This window comes from Sceloporus occidentalis, unplaced genomic scaffold, assembly GCF_023333645.1.
Source record: "Sceloporus occidentalis isolate IW3139 unplaced genomic scaffold, rSceOcc1.0.p SCAF_36, whole genome shotgun sequence".
Lineage (NCBI taxonomy): Eukaryota > Metazoa > Chordata > Lepidosauria > Squamata > Phrynosomatidae > Sceloporus > Sceloporus occidentalis.
Window position 1 is genome coordinate 3,436,579 of NW_028317016.1, and position 27,551 is coordinate 3,464,129.

Below are 27,551 nucleotides of genomic sequence, written 5' to 3' on the forward strand. Positions count from 1 at the left end.
TATATTCAAAAGTAAAAAGGATGGCAAATTGAAGTATTATTTCCAATCTATTCATTTATTTTATATATAAACAAGAAACTGTATTCATGTAGAATATGAATTACAAAACAAATTCTGTTTGTAACATGAAAGAACATAAATGTAACATATTGCACATAAACTTTTTAAATGTAGCAATATGCTATTTGTGTATACAGGAATACAGGAAATGATAAAACCACATCTTTTAGTCACCCCCATTTCCTATGTAGTGTGTTTAGTGTAAGAATAATGCTATGATATTACAGTATTTGCTCGGTTATAAGATGACCCTGATTATAAGACAACCCCCCAAAATCTAAATATTAATTTAAGAAAAAAAGAAAAAGCCTGAATATAAGACAACCCTATAGGAAAAAAGTGTTACTAGTCAATGTTAATTCATGTAAACTATTTTTTTTTTTTTTATAAAAGCTATGATTGAGAAGAATATTTTTTTGTTTTTTATTTCCTTTTATTTTCCAACCTGCCCCCCCCCAGTATCTGCCCCCAGGCTTGCCACTCTGCCTCCAGAAATGCCTTTTACCCCTATATGTCACTCTGGCATTTAGGGAATTAAAAGGCATATTATGGGGCAGAGTGGGATATAGGGAGGCGTAAGGCATTTCAGGAGGCAGAGTGGCATATAGAGGGTTAAAAGGCATTTCTGGAGGCAGAGTGGCATTAGGGGGTTAAAATGCATATCTGGAGGCAGAGTGGCATTAAGGGGGTTAAAAGCCAAAGAGCACTCTGCCTACAGAAATGCCTTATGCCCCCCATTTAACACCCCCCCCCCCACAAACTTACTGGTGCTTTTGACTCCCTGGTGTGTAGTCGGGGCAGCAGGTAGACATCTACTTCTGCTGCAGCCGGAAGGAGGTGCGGTTAGCAGCGGGGGTTGTCTGCGTTCATCGCGCATACACGCTCTGGCTGTCCGAGAAAATTCCCAGCAGCGCTGCGTGGAACTTCCTGACAGCCGGGGAAGGTCTGCGTGATGGACGCAGACAACCCTCGCTACTAACCACACCTCCTTTCGGCTGCAGCAGAAGTTGCCTACGCGAATCGCGTAGACGTCTACCCGCTGCCCCGACTACACACCAGGGAGTCAGAATTCAGGGATCTGGATCTCAGTCTCATAGTCAGACCTCTATTTGAGGTCTGATTATAAGACGACCCCGATTTTGCTCTGAAGAAAAACCTTGTCTTATAATCGAGCAAATACAGTACTTACTAGGCCCATTGCCTGTGAAAGAGTTTCTTTCCCAGTAATCTGGGCTCAGTATCCGTTGTATTGATTCTGTGGTTTTGACCTTCGGCTTGTTCCTGTTTATCCTGCCTGCTCCTACCTTTGACCTCGGCTCGGCTCTGGCTACGCTACCTGCTTTGGTATTTAGCCTACCTCTGTTACCTGTGTCTGGTTTGTATCCTGGCTTTGCATTGTGGATTCACCCTGCTGCCTATCTTCAGCTGGTTACAGTGGCTACAGATAAAATAGCAAGTCATTTTTTTCAGTGGTGCAGTATAAATTTATATGGGTGCAAAGTGGGTGAAATGGCAAGTCATTTGTTTTCATTATGGCTGCAGTGGAAATTATGGGTGCAAATGGCCAATGGTTATATGAACGAATGATGAGGGGAGGAGGTATACATGGATTTTTCTGCAGTATTGGTTGAGTTTCCTTCCTGAGGGCTATCAAACCTTCCCTGTGCCAAGCTCCCTGTCTGAGGGCTATATCCTGCTTGTGCCAAGTCCAAAGGATAAATTGAACCTTGTATATATATAAGCATCCCAATCTCTCTGTTCTTTGTCCATCAGTAGTTGCTCTACAATCGTCTTTTTCATTTCAAGTGGTGTTCGGGGAAACTGAAATATTTAGGTGCACACTAGAGATTGTGAACACCTGTTCTCAGATAATTATTCCACTTTAGCAACAACCCTCCATCAAGAAAGATGTAGAACAGCTCTGTTGGTATGGGTGGATCAATGACCTCTACATAAACCTCCTTCCAATGCTTTACCTTTTCCACACCATCCCAAAACCTAAAACCTTTTTCTGGAGTTAAAATTGAAAGACTGATATGGATTCAGCTTGGTACAGTTATACTGTTCTCTTAAACCCGGTCCCGCTGAATTTCTGACCATTACCGCCTGCTCCCGCAACGTGTGTGTTCCACTCCTGCCCGCTCCGGCAAACATTCTGTCACAGCTTTTAGAGATAGTGAAGAATTTACATAAATACATAAAACATTATGTTCCCTTGAACGAACCATAAGATAAACGAGGTTGTATATAAAAGTGACGCTAGGACCGCTTCTGAAATTAAATGTGAAGAAGCAAGAAAAAAAAAACCACGGCAGCCTTGAGGGACTGCACAGGATTACCGGGACCTGCAAGTATATTGTGTGACCGCCCGCTCCCACAGAATACCACCAACACCCGCAGGTTTTTTGTGATGGGTCCCGTTTAGTGGGGCCGTCCTATATGCTATGGCTTGGTTTGGATGAATTACAGATAGCCTATTATATACTAATTCAGAAAGTAATGTGATGGCCAACCACGTCTGGCTTATTTTTTCCTCAACTTTGAGGACGAAATGGTCTTGGAGGGAAGGGGAAAATAACACATGGCCTAGATTTTGATCATCAAATAATCAGATGCATTTCAAACCTCACTTTGGGATCAAAATTCTTCTGTTCATTTTTCATTCCAGACATTTTTCAAGAAGCTTTGAATGTGTATTGCGTATAAGGGTATTACAGTGGTATCCAGGTCTGCGCGTCACAATACAGGAGAATATGAGTTTATGAATTTTGTAAAAAGTACCGTATTTGCTCGATTATAAGACAAGGTTTTTTCCAGAGCAAATGCTCTGAAAAATACCCCTTGTCTTATAATCAGGGTCATCTTATAATCAGACCTCAAATAGGTCTGACTATGCGACTAAGATCCAGATCCCCTGCAGCGCTGCAGGGGACCTGGATCCTCCTGTCTTTTGCCCCCCACTTACCGGTCCTTCTGAGTCCCTTTAGCTTTAGGTAATTGCTGAGGCGGGCAGAAATTGAAGGAGTATCTCTTTAATTTGTGGGCTGTGCATGCACAGTCCATCGCAAGTTGTACTGGTCGGCCATCTTAACTGAGGTTCGCACATGTGCAATTCGCCATTTGTTTTGACCAATCAGCCATCTTAGGTGTGAAGTGTGCATGTGCGGTGGATGGCAGAGAATGCTAGTCGGCCATCTTGGTTGTGGCGCAACAAGAAGCAGAGCCTCTCATCCAACAATGGTGGTGTCTAGGAGGAAACGCTACCTCCTTAGCAGCAGCAGGTAAGTGGGTTACAGTATTCACTTGCCCCCTGTCCTCCACATATATTTCCACTGCACCCATAGAGAAAAAAATGACTTGCCATTGCATCCAATTTGCACCCATATAAATTTCCACAGCTCCCCTAATGAAAAAAATGACTTGCCATTGCACCCACATATATTTCCACTGCACCCATAATGCAAAAATTGATTTCCTATGACAACCAGTTTGCACCCACATAAATTTTCACTGCAGGCATAGTGAAAAAAAATGACTTTCCATTGCACCCAATTAGCACCCATATAAATTTTCACTGCACCCATAATAAAAAAAATTACTTGTGATTTCACCCACAGAATTTTCTATTGCAAAATGATGCACTTGCCACTGCACCCACTTTGCACCTCCATAAATTGCACCTAATGTTGGACCTAAAGGATTTGTTTTAATGCAATATCATAAATATGAGCAGGAATATTTTCTCTGTTAAACACGTTATGCAGCTCGTGTGGCTTTATGCTAATTTGTTCAAAGTTACATGTAAATAGTTGAGCAGATGTTATTAGAGTTTAAGCACGAAAACATAAACACAAGTTTTCTGCCGGCGCCCGAGTCCGGTTATGACTGGAACATGTGATGACTGTACCATCAAATGCAAGAACAAGACCTGGGGCCCTTAGTGTTCTGCTGTTTGTGGTTTACTAGAATCACCCTTTTCCTTCTGTGAGTGATGGGAGTTGTACTTATGACTGCACAAATGCCTGGAAAGGGTCTTCCGGATTCAACTTTATTTTTATTACTGTTTTGCCTGATGTGAGTGGTAGGAGTTGTAGTCCTGGTAGCACTAATAGACTGAGTGATATCATTCTGAGCTTGGTCTGTTATGTCGCTCATTGAGAGCCGAGGCATCTTAAAATGTGCTTTCCATATCAGAGCACTCATCGGATGCAGATGATTTCAGATCATTCAACAAGGGTTCCCAGGTGTTTCAGATTTAACATCCCTAGGATTACTGAGGGGAGGAATTTACAAATCATTCTCCCTTTTAAGAGTAGAACCTCTATTGTAATAAGGTTACATTCTGTCAGATGTTTTCTTGTTTGTGAAGACAGAGTTCTTGTGTTTCATTATGTTTTTATCTATAGCATTTCTTGCCTTGTTTCATTCTCATAAGACTTCAGAGGTTCCACCATGTGCACTCAATTCATGTGACTTCAAAATGCTATTGTGTATATTTGGTGTACGAAAGAGGAAGTCTAGACAGTTTTATGATAAAAAAAATTGCTAACAGCACAAAAAATCTGTTGAACTGTTTTGAACTTTTAACACATAAATTAGTGTTTTGCAAAAATAATAAAACTGTTCTATATTGTTTTCTTATTCATTAACTATATTTATTACACCCAGATTGGGGATTAGCTATTTCATTAAAGTAGATAATCAAGATTTTGAGAGATATTTAATTTAACGGTTTGTGTCACACAATCTGCGTAGAAATAGCTGTTAGACTTCCTATCTTGTTATTTCCCTTTACCTTATCCTATTCCTATAAAGACTGACTGAAGAAAGAGCAACAAACCTACAACAAATACCGTATTTGCTCGATTATAAGACGACCCTGATTATAAGACGACCCCCCAAAATCAAAATATTAATTTAGGAAAAAAACAAAAGGCCTGAATATAAGACTACCCTATAGGAAAAAAGTTTTACTAGTAAATATTAATTAATGTAAACTAATTTTCATATTTAATAAAAGCTATGATTGAGAAAAATATATTTTTTATTTCCTTTTATTTGCCAACCTGCCCCCCCCAGTTATGCACATCTGCCCCCAGGCTTGCTACTCTGCCCCCAGAAATGCCTTATACACCCCTATTTGCCACTCTGCCCCATGATATGCCTTATACCCCTATTTGCCACTCTGACATATAGGGGGTTAAAAGGCATATCATGGGGCTGAGTGGCATATAGGGGGTTAAAATGCATTTCTGGAGGTATATATATTTATATAACTGCTAACAGCAATCACACTCCTATCAAGCCAAGGCAGCCAGTACATGCTGGAACCTGGGGATGATAGTAGTGTGATTACAGCCTCCCTATGCCATGCTACCACCCCCACCCCCTTACACATCCATGCTATCACACACACACTCATTCACAAACATTTAAATACTCATTCATTCCATTAATCACACATACTTCACACATTAATCATAAAAACCCTCCCCCACCCCCTTACCTGAACTGCAGATCTCCCACTCGCAGACTTCTGCAGGGGCCCGGCTGTGCGAGCAACTTCTCTGGCCCCGCCCCCAGAGGAAGGAGGGGGGAGGTAGAGTTATGTGAGGACTGTGCTAGCTTCCTGTTCTCCTGCTGCTAGTAGCAGTGACGCTGCTCGCGACCAAAGACCGGTAAGCAGCACTGCCCCAGCAGAATGAGGTCTGATTAGAAGACGACCTCGATTATAAGACGAGGGGTATTTTTCAGAGCATTCGCTCTGGAAAAAACCTCGTCTTATAATCGAGCAAATACGGTAATAGCTTAACCTCTTCACATATTAGGGTTTGACAGTGACACATACCAGAAGCTGAAAATGAATACCTAAATTAAAATGCTTGTGGAAAAAACCCCCACACACCTTGACAAAGGCTGATGCCAGAATTAGCACATGGAAAGAGTTTAAATACCAGCATTTAAAATACAATGGGGTGTCTAGTTTAAAAAAAAATGTATGGTTTCATGGCATAAACAGAATTGGGGCGACTTCAAAGATGCCCCAATGAGGACATAGAGGAATGATGACCAGATGTCAAAATTCCAAATTGAAAAATGTACACCTCACAAATGTGGCCCTTCAGTCTTCAAACAACCTGACAAACCTATGCATGGTGTGACAAACCGTGTAACATGAGGGCCATAAATGTCACAGTTAGGGGTCTTAAGCACAGTCCTCTAGGGCAATCAGGCTCAGGAACACCACCTTGCAGCAAAACAGTGCTTTATTTTTAACTGTTCAAACAAAACACCCCAAAACAAAATCATAAAAAGAAACACCTAGCTCCAAATTGGACCCCTTTCTAACTAAACAGACTGACCAGCCTAATCACCCACTAACCTGACCCCCCAGCCAGACCCATCTAAGTCTGGAAAACCTCCTCCCAGACAGCACACAAAGGTTCCAGGTAGGTAATGCCTTACTTGGCTCAGGGATGGTCTTCAGGGCCTCTCCTTGACCTGGGAGCAGTAGCGTACCTAGCGGGGGGCGGGGCGGTCCGCACCGGGTGCCGCTCATCAGCTCAACTTGCCGGCACCCCTCCAGAAACGGACAGTAATGTCCGCCGCTGGAGGAGCAGGCTCGCAAGGGAGCGGTATCGGAGGTCTTTAACAGACCTCCGATACCGCTCCCTTGCGATCCGCGCGGCAACTGCTGCTGTGCACCGGGGTTTGTTGTCAGATCCCGGCGCACAACACTGAAGCCTCGCCCACCGCCGTCCGTGCCCTCTGAACCGGCAGAAGACAGAAGAAGAGGAGCGAAGAGCAGGAAAAGAAGCTGAATGCTGTAAGGAGAAAAGAGGAAAGGTAGGAAAGCATTCAGTGAGAGTGACAGTGAGAGTGGTTTGGTATGTGTGGATTAGTATGTGTGGATTGGTATGTGTGGATTAGTATGTGTGGATTGGTAAGTGTGGATTGATATGTGTGGATTGGTAAGTGTGGATTGGTATGTGTGGATTGGTAAGTGTGGATTGATATTTGTGGATTGGTATGTGTGGATTGGTAAATGTGTGAGAGTGATGGGTGTTATGCTGTACCATTTCCAATGTCTTTTTCATTATACAATTATGCTCTAAAAGTACATCATAACTCCCATCACTCTATACTGTTCCATACAGTGGCAGAGCTGTGAGACAGAGGCCTTGCACCCCCACCGCAGGACTCCTGAAAGGTAAGTGAACTTTAAAGGGGGGAGAGGGTAGATAGTTAGGAGGGGTAGATAAGGAGAAGGGAGTGAGAAGGGGTAGATAGGGCAGAAGGGGGTAGATAGGGCAGAAAGGAGTGAGAATGGGTAGATCGAGAGAAGGGAGGAAGGAGGGTAGCAAGAATATTGAAATAAAGAGTCAGAATGAGAGAGAGAAAATGAATGGATTAATGTGTGGATGAATTGTGTGAATGAGTGAGAGAATGAATTTGTGAGAATCCATCAATGAATATGTGTAAATAATTTGTGTGAAAGAATGATTGTGTGAACGAATTGTGTGAATGAAAGTGAATTAGTGAGTGACTGTAAAGGTGTTTATGTTAATCATAGGTGTATAATTGATTTGTCAAAAAGGCAAAGATGGTATAAGCAGGGTGTTTATGGGACAAAGATGGCGTACACTCGGCTGTTTGGGAGCAATGCTGACTCATGCTGGGCTGTTTGGGGGCAAAGAGGGCACGTCCTATGTGTGTGTGTGCTGGTCAGGTTCTATGTGGGCAATGTGGACGCTGGCTTTGGGGTGTGCAATCTGATATATGCCTGTAATTTAGGGGGTTTTATCTATACCTTTATTGCTGAGTTTTTATGTGATTTCTAGTTGATCTATACTTGCAATGCTATGTTTCTGTACATTATTATTGTATACCTGCAAATACGGGATTTGTATGTCTGATTCTATGCCTCCAGTGCTGAGTTCACATGTGAACAATAATAATAACAATATTAATATATATATATATGATTGCTAACAGCAGTCACACTCCTATCATGCCCAGGCAACCAGTACATGCTAGAACCTGGGTACGCCTGGGTGTGATAGAAGTGTGATTGCTGTTAACAATCATATATATAAAAGTGTGAGATTTTTTTTATGGTGGGGGGGGTGTCATTTTCGGTTTTGGCCAAGTAAATGCTGAATTTTTGGTTTCGGTCCAGAATTTTCATTTTGGTGCATCCCTACTAAGCCAAACATTGAAGTGGTAGGCCTATACCACATCAATGTTTGGCTTAGTATATGGTGATAGGGGATATGCTGCACTATTGTCAATGTCTGGCTCAGTGTATAGTGATAGGGATTACGCTGTACCACTGTCAATGTCTGCCTCAGTATATACTGATAGGTGTTATACTGTACCACCTTCAATGTCTGTGCCAGTATATAACGATAGAATCTATGCAGTTTTAAAGTGTGGGGGGGGGGGCACATACAGGATCCGCCCCAGGTGCCAAATACTCTAGGTACGCCCCTGCCTGGGAGCACAGGGAAACTTCCTCTTCCTCCAGCAGTCTCTCTACTCATCAAGCTCCAGGGGGTTTTAATGCCCATCACCTGTGCCTGATGCAGGCCCCATAGGAATCCTGCAGACTTCTAGCCTCTTTCAAAAGCTGGCACAGGTTTTCCACAGAATGGGGGAACTAAGCATTGGCCCACCCTTCTCTCCAATTGCTCCACCCCAGGGACCCATATTTATGATCTGGATAGCACCTGTACCAAAATGCCAAACTAAGCATCTCCCTGGGGTTAACAGCATCACAATGGGTGGTATCAATGTAAATGTTGCCTAAAACATATAGTTGTTTGACAGTGATGTATACCAGGAGCTGTACATTAATACCTGAAGTATAAAGGCAGAAATAAGAAAAAAAATTACTACCACAAAGTTTGAAAAAGGCGAGTGGTAAAAATAGTGCATGGATAGAGTTAAATTACTAGCATTCCAAATAGCATTGGGTGTCTAGTTTTCCAAAACTATATGATTTGATGAGGGTACATTGAATTGGCCAGCTTCAAAGATGTCCCAAAAGGACATGGGGCAAGATTACAAGGCTTTAAAAAAAAAGTGTAGAAATAGCAATACTCTACTTGTACTTATTGTCCTATAATTTGCAAAAAATAAACATTAAACATTCTGTATTTCAAATAAAACTCAGAAAAGGTGGCTTTTTTAAATTTTCACCATATTTTATTATTTTATAGAGTACATTAGATGATATGATCAAGGTAATGGTATGTAAAGAAGGCTCTTTTGAGCTAGAAAAAACCCAAAATATAATTTATAGAGAGAAGAAAAGTACAGCTAAACATGAAAAATGTTAAAACAGCCTTGGTAAGGAAGGGTACAAAAAGAAAAAAAACAGCTTGATCCTTAAGTGGTTAGAATGAATGATCATGCATATTCTCAGCTGCTGCACGTCTTTGACCATCCTTACTCTGAGGGAAACTTATAATATATATATATAATTATATATATAATTGCCAGTGTCTGCCTGGACAGGCCCAGTGCCCTACTACTGCTGCTGGACCTCATTGACCCTCCAATCTGGGGCAGACTAGTCTTCATTTCTAGAATATTGTGGTGGAGATTCAGGCCTGCTCCACGGACCTACATGTTTCTATGATTGCCAGTGTCTGCCTGTCCAGGCACAGTGCTCTGCTACTGCTTCTGCTGCACCTCCTTGACAGTCCTTACTCTGTGAGAACCTTTTTTAAAATTTCTATAATAAAAGGTTAGTCCAGAAGGTCCCTCTTTGGGAACGCCCCCAGAATGTTGTACCAAAGAAAAGAAAAAGGCCCTCAAATTTGATCTGAAAACGAACACGGCAAAAACAAAACAAAAAATTAAGTCTAAAGCGATTCTGCTCGCTGTGCACAATACGAGGGAATAGACCTGTTCCAAAGGAGATCTCTGATCCTTTCAACTGACCCATTTACACTATAGAGGAATGTGCCGAGCTGGCGCAGCATTGAGGATGTCAACTGGCGTAAATAGAACAGTGCCCAGGAAAAATACCAAGGTAAACTTACTGGACGAAGGCTCTAACTTTGGCTACCACAAATGATTTGAATATTCCTTTTACTACATAATTTCAGCAGCAGCATCTTCAAAAATGTGACCCAATTTGCTGCATTCAATGGCAGTGATATATTCATCGGGTCATTGTAAAAAAAATAATTCCTATACATTGCAAAGTGAGACAAAACATAGTCATACACTTTAATAAACATGGGCTAGTATATTCTTGTTGTTTTTCTGTCTTTTCCATCTCAATCCAACAGAAATCTGCAGCATTGCTTTTCAGATTTGTCTCCAGCATTAAACCCAGCCCCATGTCTGCAAATATCTTTAAAAGAAACAGAACAATAAATTTAGCTGGATTTTGTGTATATTACAGTCAGTGTTATATAATCAAATAGAGAAAAAGAAGTGAGCCTATGAACAGCAGTCCTTGGAAAAGCTGGGGTTTTATGTTGTAAAGGGAAATTACCACCATCGTGTAATGCACATCTAAATAAGTCAGAGATTATTTTCTTTTAAAATACATTTAAATAATGCTTGGATTGCTTCTGGATCAGGGTCTTTCTCATGCAACATTTGTCTCAACCTATTTTTCAAAATTGAGGAAATATAACAGAGAATGAAACGCAAAGTATGTGCAACAGCCAGTATTTCTCTTACGAAGGGGACTTTTTTACATTTTATTCATTTGATATTTAAACAATAACATTTGTTTTCATTCACTGATATTACAATACACAGTATATCAGTTTCCCCCACCTCAAGCTCCAAATGCTGGGTATGTATGAGGGCATCAGAGTGTTATGTAAAACTATGATAACAAAATAATCTAAATTATTTAAAAAAAAAAAAGGGCACCAAAGAATTCTTGGGCAGGCAACTGGCCCCGGCCTACTGTATAAAAATAAGTAGTTTTCCAAATATGAGGTAAAGACATTTTTGTGAAAAAAAGGCATTAAATGTTAATTTGGCAGTATTGGTGTCATAGATTACCTATGTTACCCTCAGTTCCTACCACCCTCTTTATTGTCAGAAGAAACTGCAAGTTTTGTACTTTTTAAAGACGTGCTGTTTTCACCAAAGAGTGACTGTTTAACAACCTTACTGAAGTCTTGTGACGTGTAATAATAGAGAAATGGATCTAAACAACTGTTGAATGAAGTCATTGCCAAAGCAACCAGGTACCACATGTAGAGACGGGTTTCACACTCCCAGTCCTTCTCTATATAATGAAATAAATTCAGAATGTTGCTTGGTGTGAAGAAAACAATAAATGTGAGAAGTACCAAAAAGATCAAAAGTTTTACATTTCGGTGAGCTTTCTTCATCCTTGTCAGTACAACAAGAACTGGGAGATAACAGAACAAAATTACAAGCAAAGGGATGGCAAATCCTACAATAAAAAGACCAAGAAAATACTGCTTGTACCATTCGTATCCTACACAGGTTGCCAGTATTTCATGACACGTTGTAATGCTTGGTTGATGAATTTTTTTCGTTTGTGGAACTATGAGGAAGATTGATGTTCCTGAAGCTACTACAAGCCATATTCCAACAGAAATTGTTATGGACGCCTTCCATCCTCGTAAACTTTTTGAAGAGAAAGGATGTACTAAAGCAAGGTAGCGATCAATACTTATGGCCATTAGGAAGAAGACAGAACAGTACATATTTCCATAGAACACCGAGGTTACTATTTTGCATAGTGTCTCACCAAAAATCCAGTTGTTGCCACTAAAGTGGTAAATGATCTTAAATGGTAAGACCATCATAAACAACATGTCAGCAACAGCCAAGTTAAGTAGGAGAAGTGTTGATGGCATCTTTTTAATTTTGAATACAAACACCCATAAGGCAAGGCCATTTGCTGGAAGTCCGAAGCTAAGCACCATGGCATAAAATACTGGAATGAGCAGCGTAGTGATCCAGGATTTTAAATGTTCCTGAATTTCAATTTCAAGAATTGAAGAGTTACAGTTATCCCTCCTTTGCGTGAATACTCTGCCTTTGGAATTTCCTGATAACAAGATAAATGAGACGTACATTTAGAATAACTTTAGCGGTACATACATTTCAAAATTAAATCCTAGAAAAGGGCATACTTAATCTGAGGAAGAAAAAAAAGCATAGCTGCCAACAGTCCTAAATTTGTCATTGAATGTCCTGGCCACTGACCAGTAATTTAAATTTGGTCAATTGTTTTTACTCAACTAGTAGCTTGTTTGTGAATCTGGCCCATAAACAACCATAAAATGTAACTGAATTATAACCAACCTCTTTAATATTTATTTGGAACCTAATAACATAAACATTTTGATATTGGAGTTCACATGTATGTAAAGTACCTGCACTACTAAGTTTAAAAAGTAAAAGGAAATGGCAATCACCATAGCAACAATAGAAGGTTTATGCTTGTTGCCTAACGTTTAGCACTAATATATAACTGCTGTTTACTAGACTTGGGCACCAGGGGGCTCTTCGTGTTCGTCTTCGTGCTCGTCTTCGGGGAAAAAAAAATCTTCGTATTCCGCGAATATTCGCCCGTTCCTGTCTTCTCTTCGGGCGAATATTCGCGGACATTCTTCGTGCTCGTTTAATCTTCGTTTTCCTCCTGGTTGCCTAGCAGGGGTTAATACGGGGTTAATAACACATCACAGCAGCAGCAGCTGCCGTGAAGGTACGTGTGTGCAGCTCTATTGGTCGTTTCGGCAGGGGGCTGGTCTGGCATCAACGAGTGAATTGCAGAACTGCAGAATGCACTTCATTCGTTGATGGCAGGCGAGCCCCCTGCCGAAACGACCAATAGAGTTGCACACACATACCGAGGTGTACTGTCCATAGATGTTTAATAAAAGAATAGGGAATATTTTACATTTTTAAATTGATTTTGGACCACTTTACATGCCTAACATTTGCTACCTATTTACAATGGCATACTTTGCAACAACCCAACTTACTTATTGGACAGGACTGGAAAATAGCAGGACTGTCCACCAAAATCTTGGGTGTGTTGGCAGGTATGCTGATGGAAAAATGTTGGACAAGAACTAAAAAATAGCTTAGGGTTAATGTACGGTTATGTTTAAGATTAGTAGCAGTGCACTGGTTTGGTTAAAGATGGATTATGTCTAAATAATAATAATTTAATTTTAATGTTTTTTTTTAAAAAAAAATAGGGGTTTATTTAAATGTATTTTAAAGTTAGATTTATTATTTAGTACTTGATTATATTTATTAAATGTTTATAGTAGCGTTACCTACCGAGCTATAACTACCTATGTGTATTTGCATTTTGCATACCTAGTTTAGCTAAATTAGATGGGACAGGACTGGAAAAAAGCAGGACTGTCCCTGAAAAAGTTGGGTCTGTTGGCAGGTATGTGGATGGAAAAATGTTATAGGGTGAAGTGTGAGTTATAGTGTTAATGTAATGCTATTAGTGAGTGAAGGCCAGGGCAAATAACAAGGAAAAGGTCCTTGTGTTTTGTGCATTGTAAGTGTGTGTGTATGTGTGTTATGTGTGATGTCACTGTGTGTTATATGTGTTATATGTGTTATTGTGTGTGTTATGTTTGGTTGGTTGTGTATCAGAAGGAAAATAATGAAATGGAAAAGGAAATGGGAAAGGCAAATGAGTGGGCAATTGGCGACCCGCTCACCTGTTTCACCCCAGGGCAAAGCACCCAAACACTGTCAGTCTTAGACGTTTGGCAGCAGACTTCCAGAGCTCAGACACAAGGCCCTAGCGTAAGCTGGCCACTCCGGCGGAGGTAGCAGGCGTTGCCACACCGCAAACAGAGGCAGCCAGGGGGGAGAAACTGCCCTTACCATTAGGGACATTTTGGGCATGACTCTAGCCAGGAAGCGAACTGGCAGAGAAGAGATGCTGGCACCACCACCAGCAGCAGCATTGAAAAGGCGAATGAGTGGGCAATTGGCGACCCACTCACCTGTTTCACCCCAGGGCAAAGCACCCAAACACTGTCAGTCTTAGACGTTTGGCAGCAGACTTCCAGAGCTCAGACACAAGGCCCTAGCGTAAGCTGGCCACTCCGGCGGAGGTAGCAGGCGTTGCCACACCAGAAACAGAGGCAGCCAGGGGGGAGAAACTGCCCTTACCATTAGGGACATTTTGGGCATGACTCTAGCCAGGAAGCGAACTGGCAGAGAAGAGATGCTGGCACCACCACCAGCAGCAGCATTGAAAAGGCGAATGAGTGGGCAATTGGCGACCCACTCACCTGTTTCACCCCAGGGCAAAGCACCCAAACACTGTCAGTCTTAGACGTTTGGCAGCAGACTTCCAGAGCTCAGACACAAGGCCCTAGCGTAAGCTGGCCACTCCGGCGGAGGTAGCAGGCGTTGCCACACCGCAGACAGAGGCAGCCAGGGGGGAGAAACTGCCCTTACAATTAGGGACATTTTGGGCATGACTCTAGCCAGGAAGCGAACTGGCAGAGAAGAGATGCTGGCACCACCACCACCACCACCACCACCACCACCAGCAGCATTGAAAAATTGGAAAGGCGAATGAGAGGGCAATTGGCGACCCGCTCACCTGTTTCACCCCAGGGCAAAGCACCCAAACACTGTCAGTCTTAGACGTTTGGCAGCAGACTTCCAGAGCTCAGACACAAGGCCCTAGCGTAAGCTGGCCACTCCGGCGGAGGTAGCAGGCGTTGCCACACCGCAGACAGAGGCAGCCAGGGAGGAGAAACTGCCCTTACAATTAGGGACATTTTGGGCATGACTCTAGCCAGGAAGCGAACTGGCAGAGAAGAGATGCTGGCACCACCACCACCACCACCACCACCAGCAGCATTGAAAAATTGGAAAGGCGAATGAGAGGGCAATTGGCGACCCGCTCACCTGTTTCACCCCAGGGCAAAGCACCCAAACACTGTCAGTCTTAGACGTTTGGCAGCAGACTTCCAGAGCTCAGACACAAGGCCCTAGCGTAAGCTGGCCACTCCGGCGGAGGTAGCAGGCGTTGCCACACCGCAAACAGACGCAGCCAGAGGGGAGAAACTGCCCTTACCACTAGGGACATTTTGGGCATGACTCTAGCCAGGAAGCGAACTGGCAGAGAAGAGATGCTGGCACCACCACCACCACCAGCAGCAGCATTGAAAAATGGGAAAGGCGAATGAGTGGGCAATTGGCGACCCACTCACCTGTTTCACCCCAGGGCAAAGCACCCAAACACTGTCAGTCTTAGACGTTTGGCAGCAGACTTCCAGAGCTCAGACACAAGGCCCTAGCGTAAGCTGGCCACTCCGGCGGAGGTAGCAGGCGTTGCCACACCGCAGACAGAGGCAGCCAGGGGGGAGAAACTGCCCTTACCATTAGGGACATTTGATTCATGACACTAGCCAGGAAGCGAACTGGCATCGAAGAGACACTGGCACCACCACCAGCAGCAGCAGCAGAATTGGGAAAGGCGAATGAGTGGGCAATTGGCGACCCACTCACCTGTTTCACCCCAGAGCAAAGCATCCAAACACTGTCAGTCCTTGGTGTTTGGGAGCGGACTTCCAGAGCTCAGACACAAGGCCCTAGCGTAAGCTGGCTACATTGGCGGAGGTAGCAGGCGTTGCCACACCGCAGCAAGTGCAACCAGGGGGGAGAAACTGCCCTTACCATAAGGGACATTTGAGGCATGACACTAGCCAGGAAGCGAACTGGCAGAGAAGAGACACTGGCACCACCACCAGCAGCAGCAGCAGCAGCATTGGAAAAGGCGAATGAGTGGGCAATTGACGACCCGCTCACCTGTTTCACCCCAGGGCAAAGCATCCAAAAACTGTCAGTCCTTGGTGTTTGGGAGCGGACTTCCAGAACTCAGACACAAGGCCCTAGCGTAAGCTGGCTACACCGGCGGAGGTAGCAGGCGTTGCCACACCGCAACAAGTGCAACCAGGGGGGAGAAACTACCCTTACCATCAGGGACATTCGAGGCATGACACTAGCCAGGAAGCGAACTGGCATTGAAGAGAGACACTGGTACCACCACCAGCAGCAGCAGAATTGGGAAAGGCGAATGAGTGGGCAATTGACGACCCGCTCACCTGTTTCACCCCAGGGCAAAGCATCCAAGCACTGTCAGTCCTTGGCGTTTGGGAGCAGACCTACAGAACTCAGACACAAGGCCCTAGCGTAAGCTGGCTACACCGGCGGAGGTAGCAGGCGTTGCCACACCGCAGCAAGTGCAACCAGGGGGGAGAAACTACCCTTACCATCAGGGACATTCGAGGCATGACACTAGCCAGGAAGCGAACTGGCATTGAAGAGAGACACTGGCACCACCACCAGCAGCAGCAGAATTGGGAAAGGCGAATGAGTGGGCAATTGACGACCCGCTCACCTGTTTCACCCCAGGGCAAAGCATCCAAGCACTGTCAGTCCTTGGCGTTTGGGAGCAGACCTACAGAACTCAGACACAAGGCCCTAGCATAAGCTAGCTACACCGGCGGAGGTAGCAGGCGTTGCCACACCGCAGCAAGTGCAACCAGGGGGGAGAAACTACCCTTTCCATTAGGGACATCTGAGGCATGATTTCAGCCAGGAAGCGAACTGGCAAAAGATACTGGCACCACCACCAGCAGCAGCGTTGGAAACGGAAAAAGGTGAATGAGTGTGCAATTGACGACCCACTCACCTGTTTCACCCCAGGGCAAAGCATCCAAAGACTGTCAGTCCTAGGCGTTTGGGAGCGGACTTACAGAGCTCAGACACTAGGCCCTAGCGTAAATTGGCTACACCAGCGGAGGTAGCAGGCATTGCCACACCGCAGCAAGTGCAACCAGGGGGAGAAACTACCTTAAACATTAGAGAGAAAAAATTTAACTTTCCAAGCTAAGAGCTGGGTAACCCAATTTGGGCAGATTGAATTTAAGAAAGGCAATCTGCTCCATCAGATGAGGTGCCATGCGTGAGCGCTGTGGACTCAGTATGTTTCCAGTCATAGAAAACACGCGCTCACTTTGAACAGTGGTTGGCGGACATGATAGAAGCTGCTGCGCAACCCATGAGAGTGCAGGCCACACACTCTTCTTTTCATCCCAGTAGCTAAGAGGATCAACATTAGGAGCAGAAGGAACTTCACAGAGGTAAAGTTTGACCATTTCAGCAGCACTACTCTCCTTTCTGCTGCTAGCTCTGTCAGATGGTCCAACTATACTGCCAAGTGCCTCTTCCCAAAACGCAGCTGCTCCACTCAGCTGTGTTGTGCTGCTTGTGGCACTGCTGCTGATGCTGCTGCTAGGGGTAGCAGACCACATCATCTCTTCCTCCTCCTGCACCTCACCCTCCTCGGACAGCATTCCCATTTTACGCTGCCAGTCACGCACCTTGTTGACCAATTGCTCCCGGTAGCTACTGAGAACATTGAATTTCAAAGCTAGCTTTCCCTTAATTCTTGGATCACAAAGGCACGCTAGCATCATTTCGGGACTCTCTTCCATTCGCTTGCGAAGGTGTACTTTTAGCAGATCCTTCAGCTTCCTGACTATGGCTGCTACGTCAGGATGTAGAGTGCCACCTTGAACAGCCTCACGGTTTCCAAGGAACACATCCATCTTGCTGCCTAGATGGGAGAACACTGGGATTACCTGGGCCAGACTGGCAGTGTTTGAGCTTAAATTTTCTGTGGCATCCCTGAATGGTTTAAGGACTGCCACTAGCTGGGCGATCACTGTCCAATCCTCCCTATTCAATGGAGAGGTAATCCCAATATTGTGCTCTGAGGCAAGATTATGGATTGCCCTCTGCTGCTCCAAAATCCTCTCTAGCATGTCTAACGTGGAGTTCCACCGTGTACTGACATCCTGACGTAGGCAGTGTACGGGAAGACCTGACCTCTCTTGCTCTTCCCTCAAAAGTTGGCTAGCCTTAACACTATGGTGAAAGTGCCCAGCGATCTTTCTGCAGCGGGACAGAACTACTGCTGCCACATTAGTTCCTTCTGACATTGCTGCCTTCACTACAAGATGGATGATGTGGGCTGCACAGCGCACACCAACAATATGACCATCTCGCAGCGCTTTCACCATATTGGCACCTCCGTCAGTTACCACAAAACCAACTTCAACATTGGTGCCCGCCTCTGCTCCCACCCAAAGGCTAAACATTTTCCTAATCGCATGCAGAATATTTTGGGAAGTGTGCTTTTCATCCATCACTTCTGCATGGAGAAGGAATGATCGGTAGCCTGCTGCAGCAACTTCCTTAGACACACCGGGCTGCCACCAGTGTGCTGTCAAAGAAAGAAAGGCATGCTGGGCGCTAGGTGCACTCCACAAATCTGTAGTGAAATGAACACACTGACCAGCAGCCTTGGAAAGCTCCTCTTTCACTGCTGCAACACAGGACCGATACAGCGAGGGGACAATGTTCCTGCTGAAAGTGGAACGTGACGGAACTGTGTATTGTGGAGCCACAGCCGCCATCAATTGTTTGAAAGGCTCCCCTTCAATCATGGAGAAGGATGCCCCTCCAACAGCAATGAACTGACCAATAAGTCGCGTTACTTTATTGGCCTGCTGTTTGGGCATCGTTCTCTTGGAGTGGAATGCCCCAAATTCTTCCAGGGTGGGCTGGGCATGCAGTGCTCCAACCTGCCTTGGTCTCTGGCTGCCAGCACTAGTTGCTGCTGCTGCTGCTGCTATTGGCTCAGAAGAAGAAGCTGTTGGGGTTTTTCCACGGCCACCAGCTATGCTGCCTGCACTAAGTTTTACCTCTGCATCTTTCCCCAATAGCACAGCGTTGTGTTGAGTGCTGAGGTGATGCTTCATGCTAGCACTGGTAAAATGGCCAGACACTTTCCCTCTGCTTATTAGCTTCCCACAATGTTTGCACTTTCCATAGCGCCCTTCTTCAACATTTTCAAAGTGCTCCCAAATTGGGGCGCGCATAGCCTTGGAGTGTGCCTTGGGTGCTGCTCTTACTGCTCGGGGTGGATGAACAGAGGCAGAACTAGTGGTGGTGGGACTGGTGGTAACAGTACTGGCCATAGTGGGACTGCTAATTGCTTTAGATTTGCTAGGTTTTGCTGCTGCTGCTGGTGGTGGTGATGGTGATGATCGTAGCGGAGAAGGTGGAGGCTCAGGGGAAAATTGTGCACTAGTCATTTGGACACTGCTCCCTGAGGAATCTGATTCCTGACCACTCATCTCCTCTACTTCCTCTGGCTCATAGTCTAGCTCTTCATTAGCCAGATCGAATGGAATTCCTGCTAGGCTGGAGCTAAGACTGATATCGTCGTGAGACTCGTGACTAGTAGTAGTGCGAGCAGGAAGAATAGACTCTGCACTTGGCCTCTCAGTCTCAGGCTCCTCTGCTACCTCGCTAGGTGGAGTTCCACTATGTGTAGCCCTCTCTCTAACTGTCTTTACAAAAATTTTGTAAGGACTTGGTGGCTTGCTAGAGGTACTAGGAGGACATGGCGTGGCGGTACCAGTGGGAACAGTAGGCGCAGCACTAGTGGTGGTAGAGGCGGGGGTGGTGGTGGTGGTGGTGGTGGTTTTCCCTACAAAGGAATGAGATCGCTTTGGTTTGGGACCCCTCTGAGTCTTGCTGCTAATTTGGCTCTGCTTGGTACCTTGCATGCTGCTGGTGGATGGGGAAGATGCTGCTTGGGGCAAAAGGCACTTCTTTTTAGTCACTGGGCTGGTACTACTTGTGCTACCCTTTAACTTTGAACGTGCTTCTGGTGCTTTAGGCTTTCCGTAAAAAACCATAGAGCTTGTGGGCCTAGCCGCACTACTACTGCCTGCTTTTGGTGCCTTTCCTTTACTTGATGATCCTTCAAGCAATGCTTCCCCAAATGATAAGCGAGAGCTTGGCCTACTTGGCCGACTAGACTGACGCAAAGGCTGCATCTTAGAGCTGGTGGTGGTGCTGGTGGTGGTGCTGGTGGTGGTGGTGGTGGTAGATGGAGCTTGTCCCTCCTTAGTCCCAAAAGGAGGATCCATTTCAAATTTTGTGTTGTGTGTGTAGTGTAGTGTAGTGTAGTGTAGTGTAGTGTTTAAAAAACTATAAAAAAAAAAATAAAAAAATAAAAATAAAAAAAAGGAAAAACGAATTAAAGACAAAAAAATTAGAGGAAGTTCTCTTCAGTGCTACTGCTTAAAAAGTAAAACTATGCACTACTGCACTGTGCTGTGTGCAATCTGCCAAAATCCTAAAGTTATTGAAATTATTAACTCAAGATTAACTATTTAATAACTAGCAGTATTTTATTTTTAATTTGAATTTACACGGGCCTAAGAGCTTAGCCTACCACTATGCTAGCCTAAAGCTATATTTCCTTACTATAAGTCTACCTCTAGGCAGACGCTCTCAAACCCACTAAGCTAAAGTGAGGTTAAATCAGATTCAGTATATGATTTATTAATTAATATTAAGTTATATAATATTAATAGATTAGAACTAATTTACTTATATATTATGTATTATAGATAGAAGAATATAGATTATGAATTAGAATTTAGAATTAGAATTACTTATATTATAGATTATGAATTAGAATATTATTATTTATAATATATTATAGATTAAGATTAAAGAAGATTAGAATTATTTTAGTACTACAGCTAGTAGCTTGAAGCTTTGCTTAGTACAGCTCGTCACAGTCAATTTTTCTTGAAAAGAATTAGAAATAAAATAAAATGTCACAGCAAAACAGTTATCTTCACTGCTTGCTGCACTCACTAGCCCAACAAGTTCACTTCACTGATGGACTGAGGTGAGCAAAACACTAAGGGTACTTTTAATAAAATTGAAATAAAATGTAAAATAAATGAGAAAATCTTTGCAAAACAGTTAACGTCACTGCTTGCTGATCAAAAAAAAACACAGCACTTATGCGGCTGCACTCACTAGCCCAACAAGTTCACTTCACTGATGGACTGAGGTGAGCAAAACAAATGAAATAAAATGAAAGATTAATTAAGAAAAATTGACTTGGTCTCTTACTGTTGCTAAAACAAAGCACAAACTATAGAGCTGCAGCACCAGTACTAATAAGATTAGCTGAACTATACGCTAGTAGTAATTAATTAATATTATTACTTTTATTTATAGCTAATTTAATTAACTATTAAGATAAGAAAGAATTAGAGAATTATTGATATTACTGATTTTAGATTAGACACTAGTAGATGTTCTGAATGTCTACAGTACACTCTACACTAGTATACTATTACTAACTATAACTGACAAATATATATATAATTTTATAATGAATTCAATTATTAATTATATTAATTAATATTACTGATTTTAAATTAGACACTAGTAGATGAATGTCTACAGTACACTCTACACTAGTATACTATAGTATATATATATATATGACTGACAAATATATATATATATATAATATTATAATGAACTATTAAATTATAGATTCTATTAAATTGTAATTTATAAATTCTATTTAATTTATTTAAGCAGGACAGGCAATAGGCACTAGTGCCAGCCCAGGGCAAGGGCACCCCAGTGCCACTGAGGCACTGGGTGCACTGTCAACTCAACAGCACTTACACTAAAGTTGATGACAAATTAATTTTAAAAAAATTAAATTAATCAAATTATTATTATTAAATATATTAATTAAGTAGCACTGAAGTGAGGATGAAGTACACAGTGAGAAATGGCAGGCTAAGGCTTACCAGTCTCACACAGAACAGAACAATCTCTCTCTGTAACGCTCGGATGCAGCACAGCAGTGTTGCCAAAGCAGTCACAGCGAAAAATGAATGGATCTCTCAGGCAAGCTCTGGTCTTATAAAGGCGCCTTCAGAATTCAAAAAACAGCAGCACAGGCATTGGACGAGACCCTTAGCGTTACGTCACAAGAGTGAGCTGATTGGACAGACGAGGATCAGCTCACTCCTGTTTGAAATTTTGGCGGTTGCGCGGCAAAAACGAAGACGATCACGAAGAATCTTCGATTCTTCGTGATTGTGAGTCTTCGTCTTCGCCTACGGTTTGCCGGCACTGTATTCTGTTCTACGTTCCTTCGGAACGAACAAAAAAACGGCCTCTTCGTGCTCGTTTTCATGTTCGCCCGAAGACGAATGCACAAGTCTACTGTTTACTACCCATTGTAACAACTATATTTAAATGGTTTAATTCTTCAAGACATTTATATTTAGAACTAGCTTTTTTCATAGAGCAAAAAAGCCACGTTTCTTGACACTTAAGATTACAATCATAATCAGAAATAATTCTCAACTTTGGAGCAGTTATTTTTTTAAATGTTAAAGTTACATGATACCTAAAATATACAGACATAGATGAGGACATGCTTCCTTAGTTGTTGTTTTTTTTTAGAATATTACTGTCTTACCTTTTAAACAGGCAGCGGCAGAGACACTAGATGCACAAAGAATGGACACTGCAATTATAAGAATCTTCTGAGTCATTATTAAGTGCTCTGATTCCAAATATAGTATTCTTTCTTCCAAGTCCCTTTGTGAAACTTGTTCTCCCTTCTGTTATACGCCTGCTACTGGTTAGTAAAACTACAGGATGCGACAGAACTGTAGCACTCTACCACTGGACGTCACATTTGTTTAACTTCCCTTATTGAAACTGAAGCACAGATTTTCCCAATCACATGCTTTAAAGGAAGTGGGGGGTCGATATTATTTAATATTATAGAATTCACAATTGGTTAAGTACATGATAGTAGTTAGATAGTAGCGAATAGTCTCGTCTTTATTCAGTTAGTTACCGAAATCTCATTTAAACAAAACCACAAAAGATCTGTGAGTAAAACACATAAATCAGAGCCTAGCACCACAGGTGAAAGTTGTAAATGAAAAGCTAGAGTCTCCCCTAACTGTCAGAGAGGGGTTAAGGATATTATTATTGTTTGATCGTTTTGCACTAGGTCACTACACGTTGTCAGTGTAGTAGTTGAACATCTCATTGTGTCTGACCTCAGTGTGATGTCACAAACACGTTGCTGCAAGGGAGTGAAGCCAACACAGCACAGAGTGACCACACAGCGATTCCTTACAGGTGAGTGATCTGTTTTCTCTGGTTTCCTTGCATACAAATAACAGAATTACATTGTGAAATGCTCTTATTGTGCTAGTTTTAACTCAGAAAGGTTCCTGAAGCCTATAATGTGTGATGGGTTCACTATTTAATTGAGCTCAGAAATGTGCTGCATCAATTCACCTAAAATATCTTATTTAAAAATCTTTTTTATATATATATATATATCTGTAGGTATGTATATATATATATATATATATATATATATATATATATATATATATACAAAGTGCATTCATATAATCATTTTGTCTGCCTATATTCCAGAATTTTTTCATTATTACTTCTTGAATTAAATATAATAGGATAGATAGATATTCTGGCGCTTACCTGTTTATTTTCTGTATTTGTGTATGTTGTAATACTAGCTGAGATAATAATATTGTGTCTGACTTTTATGCCTATCTTTCTCCTTTTGCAATGTTTAGCCCAGTATCATTTTTCTAAAATAGTAAAGATTAATATGTATCAATAAATGGTAACAAAAATGAATCTGTCACTTAGGTGAGCCTGGCGCTGCAACAACAGCCTCCTTTGAACCAAATTTGGATTCTCTATGTGGATATACAACTTTGAAGACATGCTGATATTTTACAAAACTAATACCTGACAGGTAAACTTAATCAGTACACCATGTCAGAAACGTATTTACCTATGGCCACCAGCACTGGCCGGCTAGCCTATGCTTCACTACACTTTCACAGTACATATCCTTACATTCACATACATTATTTTTCATTCACAGCTGTCAATTGATAACACAGTTTTAACTGTTTAATTACTGAAACATAATTTTATATTTTCACTGTGTGAAGTATTAGGAGACAATTTAATGCTTCCATGGATTTATTTTGTTTTCTGCCACAAATACTTCAAACTTTTTTGAAATTAGAATATTTTTCAGAGATTCATATAGCCATCAACTAAGAATCAACTCTACAAACGTTTAACTTGACTTTACAACATAGACTCAGCATGTAAAATGTAATTTTACAGAAAAAAAATCACGTATGCCAAATACACTTTTTTAATCATATCTCTTTCATTAGGATGCTGTGGCAAGGCGAGTACTTGAAAACATTTTGTAATATTTTGATTTTTTTTAAATTAAAGACAATATTGTTGTGTGAATAAGGTATATTTGCTTCTTCATTAAAATATTCTTTAATATGTAGCTTGTATTAAAAATAGTTTGGGTTTTAAACTGGATCATTACAGGATTCATTTAGTTTAGGCATTGTTTTCCCAGAGCGACTATTGAAAGTGTGCAGTGTATCCCCTCATCCTGCGTGGAGCTTTCTGCGGATCAGGACAACCTTGCATCAGAAAGACGCAGAGTACTGACTGCAGAGCAAGCTGAGTAGTAACCCTTTATACTTTATTTGTTTGAGCTAAAAGGTGCTATGTAATTGTGAAACATTTAACCCCTCAAGGACAATGGGCGGCCCCTAAACCCATTGAAAACAATGCATTTTGAGCCCGTACTTTGTCATTAAGGGGTTAAAGAGACTTACATTGCTGCTAAGAGGAAAAACAATTTCAGCTTTAGAAAATGCTCCCTCTGATACACACTAGTGTTTTATGTGACCCTCCTGCAGTGCTATCTAAATGTATTATAGGACTACATATATTTTATAAAGACGGGTGGGAGGTTCTCTCAAAAATATTGAGTCCGTTGGTAACATGTAAGCTGCTTAAAAGGTTGTCTACCAAATGTTACAATAGAAAAAAAAACTACAAAATTTGCCAATCCTATCAGGTGAGATGAAAAATGTGTCCTCACTACAGTCAGTTAACCTTAGTTAATTTGTATTATTGTGATATTTCATCCAGTGAGAGTCCTATGTCCATCTTTGACTCTCCCACCAAAATATCGCACCCTGCATAGATATTTGCAGAAATTTTTTTATCATTCCCCTCAAACTTTTGCAGCGCTGCAGGTATCATAACATAAAAATTAGCTGAGAGTGCATTTTCTGTAGAGGGTGTTAAATTATGCTTCAAACACCATTTTATCATATTAAACAGACCTTACATACAAACAATGCTTTCATTTAGAGTGATATTTCTTAGTTGTGAGTTTTTAAGATATGTTTGTAACAGACTAAGTATGTTTCTGTAGTGATTTTTCAATGAATTTTTCAACATTCCTCTAAAAAAATGAAGGCTAAGTACCAGTAGAAGAATTAAGTTAGACACTTCGTTTCATTTGGGTTATGTTTGTAATGTAGATTGTTCCTTCAAATAATTGCACCCTAGGTGGGGTAACGAGGTGATAAATCTTAATTTTTTTAAATTTTCTTCAATGTTTTTAGAAGCAATCTAATTCTAAAGCAAGTATGCTAAACACAAAATTAGTTTGTAGTACATTTTCTGTAGTGATATTTCAGTCATGGATTTAGAGTGGAACAAATGAAGTCAGGTACTAGGAATAAGTATTAGACGGAGAACCAAATCAAATACTAGGTTTAATTTTATTGTGTTTATAATGTTGGTTGTTCTTTAAAATGACTGTACCCTATTTAGGATGATGAGTTGTTAAATTTCCTTTTTTTTCATTCCCTTCAAAGTTGTTAGGAGTACTTTCATTCTATAGTAATTATGATAAACACAAGAGTTATTCTATACATTTTAGCAGGAATTTTTCAATGATGTTTTCAACATTTTTATATAATATCAAATTTACGGTATTGTAAAAAGAACCTCAGATACTAGGTTTTATTGGGCTTCTGTTTATAGTCTAAATTGTTCCTCTTAATAATTGGACCCTAGGTAGGGTGATGAGGGGATAAATATCCTGCCTAATATTTTTAAGAGATAAATTAAGCCTTCACCTTGAGCATTAAAATGAGTCTTGACTGTTGATACTCAGATATATCCCTTTTTTCCATTTGAGAAAAAAAATTTACAAGAATTTCTGCAGAAACCCCTTTTTAATGCATACTTTTTCCTGCATCCAGATCTAGGTACTCAGGTGCCATAGGCACAGTCAGGCACATATCCCCAGTGACATGCTCTGCAATGAGTTTATCATGTTCCTGCAGGTCCAAAATCAGCCAAACTAGCTCTGGAGATTATTTTGGCCTTTGTCTACATGCCTCCATAATCCAATATGATAAGACAAAGAAAAACAAAAGTGAGACAAACGAACTGTTTTGCACTGTATGTCTGTAATTAGGCACTGAGTTCTGTCTTTGGGAAATTACACAAAACCCATGTAATTCCTTTTAGTACTAAAATTACCTAGCCGGGCAATACAGGATCCGCCTTATCATTTGGTGGTACTTATTTGTTGCTGCCTTCCCATGTGACTGTTGGATACCACGGCACTTGTAGCTGGTCTGTATGTCTGCTATGTGGCCTTCTGGTAGTTCTACTGCATCGGTCTTAAGTACCATCCCTCTCTTTACTACCATCTTGCAGCATTTTTCCAGTCCAAATAACATCCCAATGTCTTCACTGTAAATCTGGTGGATCAACAAGTCGATTTATCGTTCCCTTTTGGCATACAGCTTGATATCATCCATATAGAGGAGGTGGCTGATAGTAGTTCCACTCTTGAACTTGTACCCATAACCAGTTCATGTGATTAGCTGAATGAGGAGGTTCAAACCTATGCAGAACATCGGCAAAGACAGTGCATCACCTTTGTATATGCCACACTTCAAGGTCACTTGGTGGTCTTGAGTTGGCTTCCAGTGTGGTCTTCCAGACTCCTATTGAGTTCTTGTGGAAGTTTCTGAGGGTCCTGTTGACTTTGTATAGCTCCAGGCATTTTTAGATCCATGTGTGTGGCAATGAATCGTAGGCTTTCCTGTAGGTGTGTCTAGATTTTGAATCCTATTTGCAACTGGTGCTTGGAGCCTCTGATGTTGTCCCCAATGACCATTTGAGCTGTGCCCACGTATTGGCCCATTTGGTCCTCTAGCTTGGTGGATATGATTCCTGATAGGACTCTCCATGTTGTGGGGAGGCAGGTTATTGACCGGTAGTGAGAGGGTTTTGCTTTCTTCTGCTTCCTGAGTGCGTATCATTTCCAAAATTACGGCAGCTGTAATGTATACCAGTTCATCTGTATGAGTTATGGCGGTAGTAGGGATGGTTGTGAGGCATCTATTGACATCTTGTAGCATACTAGGCGATGGTCCTTCTCATATGTAAGATATTTGAATGATTCCATGATGATGTCATAATGCTCTAATGATAATGTCATAAACAAAAGATTTAAACAAGATGAAACGTAGATCTTTTACAACATATTTAGGGACTTTTTAGATGTTTCTGTGATTCATACATGTTATCATACTGCTCTAATTGTATTGTTATAAAGCAATGATCAAAACAGGATTAAAAAATATATTTTACATGTTTAGGATCTTTTA